This window comes from Meles meles, chromosome 21, assembly GCF_922984935.1.
Source record: "Meles meles chromosome 21, mMelMel3.1 paternal haplotype, whole genome shotgun sequence".
Taxonomy (NCBI): Eukaryota; Metazoa; Chordata; class Mammalia; order Carnivora; family Mustelidae; genus Meles; species Meles meles.
The window spans coordinates 27,196,472-27,207,752 of record NC_060086.1 but is presented as its reverse complement, the minus strand read 5'-3'; positions in this window follow the sequence as shown (position 1 = coordinate 27,207,752).

Below are 11,281 nucleotides of genomic sequence, written 5' to 3'. Positions count from 1 at the left end.
AAAAATTCTTCTGAGGGCCAAGTATCTGATGCATGGGAAAACTCCTTTTTTTTTAAAGATATATTTATTTATTTATTTATTTATTTATTTGAGAGAGAGGGAGGGAGAATGAGCAAGGAGGGGCAGAGGCAAAAGGAAACAGAGAATCCAGAAGCAGACTCCCCACCGAGCATTGAACCCAACTGAAGACTCAATCCCATGACCCTGAGATCGTGACCTGAACCAAAATCAAGAGTTGGCCGCTCACTCGACTGAGCCACCCAGACACCCCAAGGGAAAGCTCCTTACAATAAAATAAGAAGTCCAACACAAGGTATAGGAGTGTATGCTGTCCTTCATTTGCTTTCAATCATTATCATTGTCTTAGAATTTTAGACTCTCCTTAACCTTTCTCCTTAACCTGGGAGTAACATTCTGGAAGGGTGTTGTGGGGTATCCTAGCAGAAGTTATGTCCTCATCTGCTCTAAACATTCTTAGTTAGTTAAATTCTTAGTTAACCTAAAACTTTTCAGCGTTTCCTTCAAAGATGTCTAATTCTCAACATCTGGAAGAAGTTTTTTAGTATGAGGCTATTTTACTATATCCTATAAAAACCAGGTTTTCACCATTTCCAAATAGAAGATTCTGTTACAGTAAATATGCTTTTTAGTTGCCGCCTGGCATCTGAGATTGTGTATCTGCAGAGGAGGATCCGGCTTGGTGAGCTCGCAACACTCTGCTCACCTCTAAGCCTTTTGAACCCAGGGAAACCTCTTCCAGAATGTTCCATCATTTTCAGTCTGTGTCTGACAGAATAGTTCAAGGGACTTCTTAATAATTGCTGTCAGGAGCCATGCCCAGAGAGGATGGCCTTTGTGGTTGGTGGACACAGATGACACAGGAACCGTCAGACAACCAGACAGGCCTCTGTGCAACCACAGTGCCATACTCCTGCTCCTAGTGAAGAAACTCCCCCAGAAAATAATATCTCCCCCATCCTTTTTTTCCCTCCTATGAATTGTAAGTAGATCCTCTGTAGGCCTTGCCATTTCCTGGCCTAGATGTTTTCTCCACACTGTAGCTGTCACAGTTCTCTGCATATTGGGTGAATACTTGGGTCAGGATGATTACCAATAATGAAAGAACCAACACTTCGCATTAGCTTTGATCCATCAGTGCAGGAATGTATGAAGTAGAAAGTAAACACGCTCCATCATCTCTCCCCCCACCAAGAGAAGCAGCGTTCAGGGTGTTTTCTCCTGTGGATGAAGAGCACACCTAGAGATGAATAAATATCACACATGAGAAAACACACAGAAAGAGAATCCAGTGCCTGGCATGTAGAGGGTTCCATAAATTTTTGTTGAGAGACCATCTATACACATTGAATGAATACGTAGGTTGTAGTTCAGTATATATCTGTTGAATGAGTGAATCTGTATTTCTCAAAATGAGTAAACTCAGGTGTCCTTTTAATAACGTGAATCATTTATACATCCTGCTTTGTAGCTAGCTCGCTCTTTCTGCAACCTAGTGACCAGTGACTATCTTTGTGTCGTCATATATAGGTCTGCCTCATTTTTGATGGCTTTCTAGTTCTCCTCAGCGTGCAAATTCCATTTTCCTTAATGTACTCAGTACCGATCGTCCTTTAGACAGCTGCGTGTTTTATGGTGTTCTCTTAAGCGGTGCCGTAGAAAGCACAGGTGCACGTGGGTATGTGCAGGAATTGCTGGCTCAAGGCATTGTCCCTGGTGAATTCTAATAGCTACTGCCAGATCGTTCTTTGAGACCCTCTTTACTGATTTGTATTTTCATGAGAGTAGATGAGGGTTCACTTTCCGTACACCCTAACGCTGGCTGTTATCATTTAAAAAATTCTGCCAAACTGCCAAGCCTATTAATTTCCAAGACCGGCAAGGCTTAAAAGACTATGAAACCACCAAGCCGACACTGCAGGAAATATTAAGGGGGGTCCTATAAAAGAGAAAAAATCCTAAGAATATCATTGAACAGAAATATAGAAACAATCTACAGACAGAAAGACTTCAAAGGCAACACGATGTCAATAAAAACCTATCTCTAATAATCACTCTCAATGTGAATGGCCTAAATGCACCCATAAAACGACACAGGGTTGCAGATTGGATAAAACGACAGGACCCATCCATATGTTGTCTACAAGAGACCCATTTTGAACCTAAGGATACACCCAGACTGAAAGTGAAGGGATGGAGAAACATCTTTCATGCCAATGGGCCTCAAAAGAAGGCCGGGGTAGCGATTCTCATATCAGATAAATTAGATTTTAAACTAAAGACTGTAGTCAGAGATACAGAAGGACACTACATAATTCTTAAAGGGACTATCCGCCAAGATGATCTAACAATTGTGAATATCTATGCCCCCAATATGGGAGCACCCAATTACATAAGAAAACTATTAATCAAGATAAAGAGTCATATTGATATGAATACAATAATAGTAGGAGATCTTAATACGCCTCTCTCAGAAATAGACAGATCATCGAAGCAGAAAATCAATAAAGAAATAAGAGCATTGAATGAAACATTGGACCAGATGGACCTCATCGACATATACAGAACATTCCACCCTAAAACAACAGAATACTCATTCTTCTCAAGTGCACATGGAACCTTCTCCAGAATAGACCACATACTGCGTCACAAAGCAGGACTCAACCGATACCAAAAGACTGACATTATTCCCTGCATATTCTCCGATCACAATGCTTTGAAACTGGAACTCAATCACAAGGAAAAGTTCCGAAGGAACTCAAACACCTGGAAGCTAAAGACCACCTTGCTTAAGAATGCTTGGATCAACCAGGAGATCAAAGATGAACTTAAACAATTCATGGAGACCAATGAGAATGAAGACACTTCGGTCCAAAACCTATGGGATACAGCAAAGGCGGTCCTAAGGGGGAAATACAAAGCCATCCAAGCCTCCCTCAAAAAAATTGAAAAATCCAGAATACACCAGCTGTCTCTACACCTTAAAGAACTGGAGAATCAACAACAAATCAAACCAACTCCACATGCAAGAAGGGAAATAATCAAGATTAGAGCAGAGATCAATGAGGTAGAAACGAGAGATACAGTAGAACGTATCAATGAAACTATTAATTTAAAACTTTTTAAAGAACCTTGTGCTAATGAGCTGGAGTATCCTTCCTTCCTTTTACTGGCCTGCTGGATTTCTTTGTAAATGTCCATCGGAAATGTTGCAGTTTCATTTTCTTTTCAGTTTCTGGGAATCCTTTAGATCATAAAGATATATTCTTTGATCAAAGTCCCTCATCAGCCTGTTTAGGGAGGATTTTTTCTTCACGTTTTCTTGCTTGCTTTTGAACTGTGTGTTTGTATCTTCTTTAGGCACATTTTCTGGTCCTGCCCCTTAGAGTTTCTGATTTTGCCATCATAGTGCCCGGAGCTCATGACCAAGAAAGAATTCTTGAGCTGTCTCTGGTGCTGCAAAAAGGTGATTTTATTATAAAACGGGGACAGAACCTATAGGCAAAAAGGGCTGCCATGGGGTTATGAGGGGTGGCCTATTATATACTTCCAAGTCTGAGGGGGTTGGGGATAGTGTAAGTCTCCAGGGAATTCTGGAAGGAAGGTTTCCAGGACCATGAGGGGCTAGCTGTAGTTGACACAAGGTCATTTATTACGGTCTAATTAATAAAGCCTTAGTCATGAGACCCTTCAGGCCTAGATCTGTGGGCCTTATGCTTGAGGGATGATTGCAAACATGTATCTTGGAGGTTAGAGATAAAGGAAATTTCCAAATAAGTTTTATATGTTAAAGTAGGCTTCCAAGATCCTGGGAGGGGGATTTGGGCTAGGATTGCCTTTGCCCTTCGCAGGGTGTCAACACAGAGACAGTTGAGTCCCTAGAGGAATGTCCCTTGCCTGTTTCAAGGAGTTGTCAATGGGCTGCAGGTAGTAAGGACATTTCAAAATTGCTCTTCAGCCTTCATTTCCACATCACATTTCACCTCAGTGAGGAAAATACTGTTGCGTGAAAAGCACAGGCAGCGGGAGTTTGTGTAGTGTGATACCACTTCGGGGGAAAGTCGAGGGCCAGGTGTGTTTTCTGTGGGCAGGCATAAGGGCAGGCAGGTGGGAGCATGCACTCGGGGCCCATCTGGGATAGCCACCAAGGCAGGGGGAGAAGGGGAAGAGCCCCAGCTGTGGTGTGGGAAGTCGTGGGGATGAGCTGCTGGGACCAGGACCAGTGGCCAGAGCCGCTCTACTGAAGGGCCCTGGTCTCAGCCTTCAGTAGATTCTGTAGGCCTCCCTCAGGCAGGAGTCCTGGGACACTTGGCAGGGTAGTCCACTATGCTGGACGCTTTTCCACAGCGGACCAGGTCAGTTTTATGACCCGTAGGGATGTTCTCCTGGGTTGGTGGCCGGGGCTCTGGCCTAGGCCATTCCCTGGGCGGAGTGGATGGCAGTGAGACTTCCTTCAGGGGCCACACCTTCAGTTTCTCCGGAGATGTGCTGGACTTTGCTGATGTCATCTGGGTACAGCAAAAATCAACAGCCTCTCCAACTGCGATCCTAACACTGAGGGCGGAAGTGACACAGTGGAAGAACTTGTCCCAGTCTGCATCGCAGGGACTGAAGAGCTCAGACTCAGCTGCAGTCTGGAAACTGAAGAACACTGTCAGGGACAGAACAGCATTGGGTGAGGGAGATGGACGACCACATCAGCTTGGAGTGGCGGTATTACAGAATATCCCTCGGAGCTTCCCCAGGAAAAGCGTTTGGATGTTGGGAGCATAACCGCCACACCCTTCATAGCTCGGTAGTCGCCTCGACCTCTGCTGGCATCGAGCAATAAAGAAACACAGTCGGAGGTCAGCACCAGAGTCCCCATTGACTCTATCCAGTTTTCATTTTCTCATACTTGGGCTCACCCTGCCAGGGCGATCTGGTAAGAACTAGATTTACCCTTCACTTGACAATCTTTATGGAGTTTCTACCAACGCTAGGCACCACAGCAGGCGCTGGAGAAAGATGACAAGGGCTCTCTTAAGGCCTTTCGTTAACTGGAGAACAAGAACAAGTAAATATTATTGCTTGTAAATAGGCCACTGCATCATAGAAAACTGGGTGCTATGTGGACTTATGAAAGTTCCCCAGATTGGGGCCCTCCAGTCTCTGTTGGAGCATCAGTAGCATCAGCGAAGGCCTTTTAGAGGCAGAGACCTTTGCCTGGAGAGCTGAAGAATGAGTAGGCGGCAGCTACAGGGCTTGTGTGGTGAAAGGAGCTCCGGAGAATTCCAGGGAGAGGTGAGCAGGTAGGAATCCTCAGCCCGCTCTGGAATCTAAAAGCAGGGCATCTATGGCTGAAATGGAAGTGTGAAGAGAGAAGCTGTTGCAGAGGAAGCTGGGCCAAGGAGAGCCTGACCAGCTTGGGAGCTTGAAAGGGCTCAGAATGGGTGTGCCTGGGTAGCTCAGTTGGTTCAGCATTTGCCTCCGCTCTGGTCATGATCCCAGGGAACTGGGAGAAGGGCCCCAGGTCAAGCTGCCTGCTCGGTGGGAAGCCTACTTCCTCCTCTCCCACTGCTTGTGTTCTCGCTCTGTCAAATAAATAAAGAGAATAAATAATAGCCTCAGAACTTTGTGCCAAAAGAGCAAACACCCCTTTCCTGATACAGTGTATAAACAGGCCAGAATGACAATGTGACAAATCTGTCTTGACCCTCACCGAATATGGATTTCATAAGACATGTTACTAAGACTCCCAAGGAATTATCTTAGAATTCATTTACAGATTCTCCATTAAAACATTAGCCCCCACACCGGATGAGGGAGCAGAAGGCTAGTTGAGGTCAGGGCAGAAGCTGACACCCTGCACTCACCCTCCCCCACGCCTTGGTGTGGCCTGTGTGACCTTCCTCCAGGAAACTCCCAACCATCTTCATGTCCATTCCTTGCTGGAAGATAAAACCACCTCATTTGACCATGGCAAGGTCTCCAGTATCTTGTAGGTCCTCTTTAGCAAAGGAACGTGCTTTTGAAACCCTTCCCTTTCCTTTCCTTACCTCCCCCACCTTCCAAGTGTGTATCTGTTGCCCCCCACAACCCTGATGCAGCTCTTTCTGCCCACGGATCCTGTCCCCATGCTTTAACAAAACCACCGTTTTGCACCAAAGAGGTCTCAAGAATTCTTTCTCAGTCATCGGCTCTGGACCTCACCCCAACAAATGTCACCTACCTTCCAAAACTCTGTGACTACACCCCTGTCTACCTGCCGCTTGGCATTACTTCTATCATTTCCTACAAATGACAGAAAAGTAGGCACCGCTAGGCTTTAGGGGACAGGCATCAACTCTGGAAACAGGATCAATGCACACCAAGATCATAGGGTAGGGTAGCAACCAAATTAAACAATAAAACAAAGCGAGTAAGCAAAAAGTTCTGGGGGAGGGACCCCAAACCCTCAGTAGCAAGTTTCGAAAACGCGAGGGGAAGGAAAAGCATTTTGGGACAAACACACCAGAAGAACTGTCACATGTGCTTTGGCCAAACCACACTCCCCCTTTGACCCAGGTGTTGGGGGGGGGGGAAGCTGTGGAAAACTCACACTTTGGTGTCTTATCCCAGAACAAAGTCAGTAGGTCCGGTACAGTCAACAGTCCTTAAAGACCTTGAAAGCTGTGCCCCGGATAACGTGACCGTCACCTTCAGGAAGTCTCAAAACCACCCGTCATTCCAACAGCCAGATAGTCTACAAACCCCGGTCTCTGATGACATTTCATGATGGATAATGTTTCCTGTCAGGCATTAAAGCAGAGCCAAAGAAACCTGGAGAAAGATCTGCTCCCAAACCCAAAGGGAGAAAGGCTTTTTAAAAAGCTCTTAAAAAAATAAAAGTTGGGGCACCTGGGTGGCTCAGTGGGTTAAGGCCTCTGCCTTCGCCTCAGGTCGTGATCCCAGGGTCCTGGGATGGAGCCCCACATCAGGTTCTCCGCTCCGCGGGGAGCCTGCGTTCTCCTCTCTCTCTGCCTGCCTCTCTGCCTACTTGTGATCTCTCTCAAAAAAAATAAATAAAATCTTAAAAAAATAAAAAAAAAAAAGTCAGCTAAGGCGTTTCCACCAATCTTTCCTCCCAGTTGCCCATTTCTCCATGTCAAGAACTTGGCCAGTTCGGTCCACAGGGCCCCGGTTTGGAGGCAGCAGCGCCTCTACAGTCCCTCCATGGACACCAGGAACTCCGGAGGCGAATCCTGTGGACTCTGCTGGTCCCTTAATTATTTCCTGCCCTCAGGCACGTGGAGGCAGAGGGTCTGCAGAGGTGGGGCGCCCCCTGAAAGGCAGAGAACACAGCCTCCAGAACCCAGCGACAACCAGGTCTCCAGCACATCCGTGACCGGAGTTTTCACCCAGGGCAAACCCCGGGGGAGGGCAGGGGAAGGCTCAGGTGCAGTCCCCCCAGGGCGATGCTGGGCAGGGCCAGGACAGAGGGCGGTGGGGACCCGCGCAAGGGGCATCTCTCACCAAGCAGCTCCTCTGGGACTGTTGCGGCACCCCGAGCTGGGCTCCAGTCTGTGGCAAGGTGCAGTCCCAGGCCAGAATCCCCGGTGCCTGATTTCTGTTGGTGGCAGGGGACGGGAGCACACCACCAAGGGAGCAGCCAGCCCTCCTGTTCCCGCCCCGGCCCCCAACCTGCGCAATCACAGTGGACCCAAATCGGCACATTCGCCTGCCCAGGGTCTGGTTGGCTGCCTGCTTCATGCGGTAGAATTGCTGGTGGCAGCAGCTGGCAGGGCTCCAGCAGGGCAGCTGTGGGGACGGTTCCTAACCATAACCGGGGGACTAGCGCCAGGCCGGGACCTTGGGGTAGACTCGGGCCTCTGCCGACCCACACCTGGGCCACTCTGTGCAGATCAGAGGACCCGAGGAACAGGCACCTCCACCGGCCTGCGCAACCGCCTGCCTGGTCTAGCAGCACCGCCACAGGAGGCCACAGAGGCGAGCACAGGTGGTGGCCAGTGAAATGCCAAACCAAGGCGCGGGCCCAGGTGTCTCTGCAGGACTGATGCGGCAAGGAGGGATGGGGCACTCTGGAGCCTCTGGAGGCTGGAAATACCTGAAGTCTCCATGAGGGCCGTTCTCTGCGCCGGTGTAGACATCTGTGAAATGCACTTTGGAGCCTCTCTCTTAACTGGATGGATACGTGTGACTGTGTACACTTCACCTCACTGAAAAATACTATTGCGTGGAAAGCGCACACCACAGGATTTTGTGTACTGTGATCCCACTTAGGGGGAAGTCGAGGGAGAGGTGAATTTTCTGGGGACAGGCACCTGGGGACAGTCAGGCAGGAGCATGCTCTAGGGGCCCACCCAGGATAGCCACCAAAGCAGGGGAAGGAGGGCAAGGGGCCCAGGCCTGGCATAGAAGTCCTGGGGATGAGTAGCGTGGACCAGGATCAGTGGCCAGAGGGCCTTGGCTGTTTGGAGCTACCTGGCCAGCAGTGGCGCAGGGGAGCACGGGAGTGCACATAGCGGGGGGGGGGGGGGGGGGGGCGGTGTGGAGGGGCACACAGGTGTTGCCTGGAAATGCCTGTTGGCTTTTGATTCTTAACCTCTGGCAGGCAGGGGTTCTGGGACAGTTGGCAGGGTAGTCTGACTAGGCTGGACGCTTTACCATCGTGGACCAGGGCACTTGTATGACCATCAGATGTCCTCCTGGGCTGGTGGCCTGGGCTCTGGCCTAGGCCATTCCCGAGGGGCCGTGGACAGCTCGAGATCTCTTTGACCAGAGACAAATATCTCCCATATTAACAGACACAGGCTGGGGAAAGGGACTTGCCCTGGGGACACCATGGATTTGGTGGATGTCATCTCATCCCAGATACAGGTCAATAGACTCCTTCAAAACACTGGAGGCTTAACTGACTCATTGGAAGAAGTTGTGGCCATGTTCCATCCAGGGACCAAATACCATCGACCCAGAAACAGTGCGGAAACTGAAGAGCCACATCAGAGACCTAGAGCAGTGGCGGATGCGGGAGATGGACGGACATCAGCTGGAAGTGGTGGTGTTGCAAAACATACACCAGCAGAAGCTAGCAGACCTCACTGACCGGCACCGCAAACAACTAATGGACTATCAATGATGGATGGAAGACTTGAAAAACCAAGACTCTGCTGGGAATGTGAAAGATGACTTACTTCAGGAAAGGGAAACTGAGCTCAGAAGGTTGAAGCAACAACTTAACACAAATGCAGCAGGTGAATGACAGTTTGAACAACATTGCTTCGGATATCCGAGCAGAAAAGCAAAAGTTGGTCCTCGAGCTCCAAGATGCAAGACATCAACTGGAGGAATCTGTTCTGCACAATAACGAGGATTCTCCAGAAAACAATATTGCTGTGAGGGCTTTAAAATAGAGAAAGGGTGGTTAGTGGTAAAATTGTGTTGGGCAAAATTGTGTTTGGAAGAGACAGACAAGTCTGGGCAAAGTCTCAAAGAATCGTCACCTGTAGAGCATGCGCATTTCATTCAACTCGGTCAAGAGAAAGACCTGGAAATACTACATCTCCAAAAGAGGATCGAGCAGATGGACGCCGGCCATCAAGAAATGAAGGAACTGCTGTCCTTTGCTTTGGAGGAGCAGAAGCAATTGACACAATGCATCAGAGAGCAAGACGTGTACATTAAAGGGCTTAGAGAAAGTCCAGAGCTTCAGGAGGAATTTGGTAAGTCTACTGGAACCTTAAGAAGCAATGACATTTTACAGCCATCCGTGGAGAACAAAGATATGCATCTCCCATCCATGACAGATGAACAACCTCATGTGGAGGGAGACCTGGAGCGCCTAACACAACAGAGTGGTGCTGTCCCTCTGGTTGACCCTAAAATCCTAGAGGAGATGGTAGAACTAGAAGGTGAGGTCTTTCAGCTCAACAAGTTGAAAGACGATCTCAAGGAGGAAATAAAAGAACAACAGAAGATCATTCACAACCAGCAGCAGGGGAAGAGAGCACTGCTTCAGTCCTTACAGGAGCAGAAGGAGAAAGTGGACCATCTTCAACACTGGCAGGAGGAGATGAACACTGAACATGCTCAGCTCCTTGCAGTGAAGACGAGGTGATTTGGAATTTGCAAGTCCCATTAGAAGAGCTGAAAGCCCAGCTGCCTGACAAAAGTCCACAAATTCCAAGAGAACCCTGTGAGGATGAGGAAGAGTGAGCAAGCCAGCCTCTTCCCAGAGAGAACAGAAGTGAAGAGCATGATCCATCTAAAGCCGAAATTCGAAGATTAGTCCAAGGAATCAAAGAACAGGAACTGGAGATGAAGCTTCTCACTGAACAGAACATCCGACTGACTGAGCAGGTGGATCGGCTCTCCAAAGAGGAGATTAGGAAACTCATTCAGATTGTCCAGCAAAAGGATTTGGAGATTCAGGGTCTTTCCAGCAGAATCTCTGCGTCTTCTCACAGCCAGAATGGGCACATGAAACTACTTCAGCGCCAATTTTGAGAGTGTGCTTTGAAAAGCAAACAGGTGTTGGTCATCCTAAATGAGAAGAAGGAGGTAGAGGTAGAGAAAAGGAAGGTAGAGGGAGAAGCAGACTGTCTCCTTGCCCAGCAGGGAGCTTGACATGGGGCTCTATCCCAGAATCCCGGGATCAATATCTGAGCTGAAGTCAGATGACTTAACCATGTGAGCCAGCCTTGTAAATTTTGGATTTACAATTGGGTCAAATTTTGAACCTATGTTGAATTAGTCGGGGGTGGGGGGGTCTGCCTCCTGTATTCAGATTTCTCTCTTCCACTCCTCCTTTCCTTGGGTTTGTGTCTTCCTGGATATGCATGTGGTGTGGCGGAGTGCCTTTTTACCCTGTTCCTCTTCCTCATTTTTTTCTTCCAGAGAGTCTCAAATCAACATCATCAGCCTTGGAGTTTCTGTCATGGCAATGATTGTATGGTTTCAAGTCTCCTGGCGTAAGTCAAGGTGTGAATTGATCCCCTCACTGTGCCATGGGGGTCCCCCATATATTTCCTCCTCAACCCTGAGGATCAGGATCTTGTGCCAAACAGGTTTAGGCAATTGAGTGGTCAGTGGAAGAGCACAGGACCCACAGCCTAGTCGTTGATGAAACAAAACCATCTTCTGCTACATCCCTACCTTCTCTCAATGTGGACTGTTTCCCCTGCCCCCTTTCCCACTCTACAGATTCCCTCAGGATAGATTTTCATTTCTAATCACATAAAGTCATGTGGTTTTGTTTTTTTTTTTAAGATTTTATTTATTTATT